The following is a 2,903-nucleotide window of genomic DNA, read 5'->3' as shown; positions in this document are numbered from 1 at the left end:
ATCCAGATTCGGCTCTGGAAACTTCTGAAGCTGTAGCCTTTGGGGATCCCTGACTGCGAGTACAGGAAGCCAACGCTATGCGGTCTTCAGGAAACTCATCATCTTTTTCACTGGCACTATCTGGAAAAAAACAGATGAAAACATGAAGGTGTTTTGTATGTGTGCTTTCAAAAGCAAGGATCTGGCCAGACGCAGTGGCTCACGCCTGTAATCCCAGCACTTTGGGAGGCCGAGGCAGGCAGATCACCTGGGGTCAAGAGTTTGAGACCCGTTTGGCCAACATGGCGAAACCCTGTCTCTATTAAAAACACAAAAATTAGCTGGGTGTAGTGGCAGGCACCTGTAATTCCAGCTACTCAAGAGGCTGAGGCAGGAGAATCGCTTGAACCCGGGAGATGGAGGTTGCAGTGAGCAGAGATCACGCCACTGCACTCCAGCCTGGGTGACAAGAGTGAAACTCTGTCTCAAAAAAAAAAAAAAAAAAGCAAAGATCTTTTTCTGGTGGCAGTTTTGAGTTTTGAGGCCCTCGATGTCATGACAGGCCCCACTCCCTACCCTTCTGGGGTGCTGGGAGAGAGTATTTGCTTTCAGGACACAAGTTAATTTTTTGGTAGAGATGGGATCTCATTATGTTGCCCAGGCTGCCCTGACCTCAAGTGACCCTCCCTACTCAGCCTCCCAAAGCGCTGGGATGACAGGCATGAGCCCTCCCACTAGGCCTGAGACCACAAGTTAAAATCCTATCGGATTGAGTTACCTGAGGTACTTGATTGTGAGGGGCCGTGGGGATAGGGTTGAACCCCTAAGACCCAGCCACGTGTTGCTCCTTCACCAGTTATGCAAATCTGCAACTTATTTAATGTGATCTGAAGAAGTGAGTCTTCTATCTCTGGGCTGCAGCCAGATAGGGCATGATAGTGTATGAGTAGGTGTCATTTTGAAGAGATTCTATACATATTCCCATAAACTCAGAACATTTTGGAAATTCCCTTTTGAGACTGCTTTTCTGAGCCCCACACTTACTCAACAGACACCAAATCATCCTCATGCACCTACTATGCTGCGTGTCAACCGGAACAGACAAAGAATTTCCACCCCCTCCTCACCCATAAGAAGCTGGCAGAAAGGCAGGATCCAGTCTCCAAAATAGAATTCCTCTTTGTTTTTGAGGGGTATTGCAGGCTCGAGGAACCCCTTGTTTGCCCATCTGGCTTCCAGTAACCAGGCTGTCAGCAGAAATGAAATCCACCCCTGGAATGAAGACTGGCCACTTTGTTCAAGTCACTGAGGACACTGTACTGTGGCCCACTGACGGTGCCTGTCTGTAGGGAAAGCTAGATCCTGCTGGTGTCTTCACAGTCCCGGCAGTGGCTGATTCACAAAGGTGACTGGTAGATCTGTTGGGTGCTTGCTGAGCTGACTGTAACTAGCTCCTTAATTAAAGTAATTTCCAAGGGAGAAACTGCAAGAGATGGCCAAAGCTGTGGCAGCTTCCAAGGATGAGCTTTTGTGGACCTCAGGTTTGGGGGAACCCGAGATCATTTGAATGCCAGAGATGTGATGTGTTTGGTAATGTCGTGTCTCACAAGCTCCTTTTGTATTTCCCATGGGCAAGTCAGGTCGGATCTTGACTTTCTCCAGAACCTGGCTTGGCTGGTTTGGGGTGTGTGTGAATGAGCTGGCTCGCCAGTGTGTGAGGGGATGTGAAGCTGGGACTAGACAAGCCAGGGCTGGTTAGCAAGTTTCTGCTGTGTCAGGAATCCCAGAAAGAAGTTTCCCAAGCCCTATCTTGTCTTGCCTGGGTTGTTTGGTTTTTCTCCTTCTTTTTTTTTTTTTTTCACTGAAGTGTAATTGACATGCAGTAAAATTCACCCATTTTAGTGTACAGCTCTGAACACATAGTTATGCAACCACCACTACAATCAAGATACAGAACATTTACATCAACCCAAAAAATTCTCCAAACTACTCCATTTGTTGCAGGTCCCAGCCCCTGGCAAGCATTCATCTGCTTTTTGTCCTGATACTTTTGCCTTTTCCAGAAGGTCGAGTGAAATGGAATCACGCAGCCTTTTGAGCCTGGCTTCTTTCACCCACATAATGGATATGAGGTTCATCTGTAATGTTGCTTTTTCGTATCTGTAGCTCGTTCCTTTTTATGGCTGAATAGTATTCCATTGTGTGGATGGATCACATTTGTTTATCCATTCATCCATTGAAGGACAGTTAGGGTTTAACTGCTATTAGTAATAACTAATAAAGGCTCAGCAAACATTCGCTCATGATTTTCTTTTTTTTTTTTTTTTTTTGAGACACAGTCTTGCTCTGTCACCCAGGCTAGAGTGTAGCGGGACAATCTCAGCTTACTGCAACCTCCACCTCCTGGGTTCAAGTGATTCTCCTGCCTCAACCTCCCGAGTAGCTGGGATTACAGGTGCGCACCCCCACACCCAGCTAATATTTGTATTTTTAGTACAGACTGAGTATCCCCATGTTGGTCAGGATGGTCTCAATCTCTTGACTTTGTGATCCACCCGCCTCAGCCTCCCAAAGTGCTGGGATTACAGGCGTGAGCCACCACACACAGCCATGAATTTTTATATGTGAACAAAGGCTTTCATTTCACATGGGTATCCCACTAGGAGTGGGATTGCTGGCTCATATGGCTGTAGTGCTTTTGAAGGTCTTTTTTTTAAATTTTTTTTTGAGAAGGAGTCTCACTCTGTTGCCCAGGCTGGAGTGCAGTGGCACCATCTCAGCTCACTGCAAACTCCACCTCCCGGGTTCAAGTGATTCTCCTGCCTCAGCCTCCCAAATAGCTGGGATTACAGGCACACACCACCACTCCTGACTAATTTATGCATTTTTTAGTAGAGATGGGGTTTCACCATGTTGGCCAGGCT

The sequence above is a fragment of the Colobus angolensis genome, unplaced genomic scaffold (genome assembly GCF_000951035.1).
Source record: "Colobus angolensis palliatus isolate OR3802 unplaced genomic scaffold, Cang.pa_1.0 Scaffold36, whole genome shotgun sequence".
Taxonomy (NCBI): Eukaryota; Metazoa; Chordata; class Mammalia; order Primates; family Cercopithecidae; genus Colobus; species Colobus angolensis.
This window is presented reverse-complemented; position numbering follows the sequence as displayed.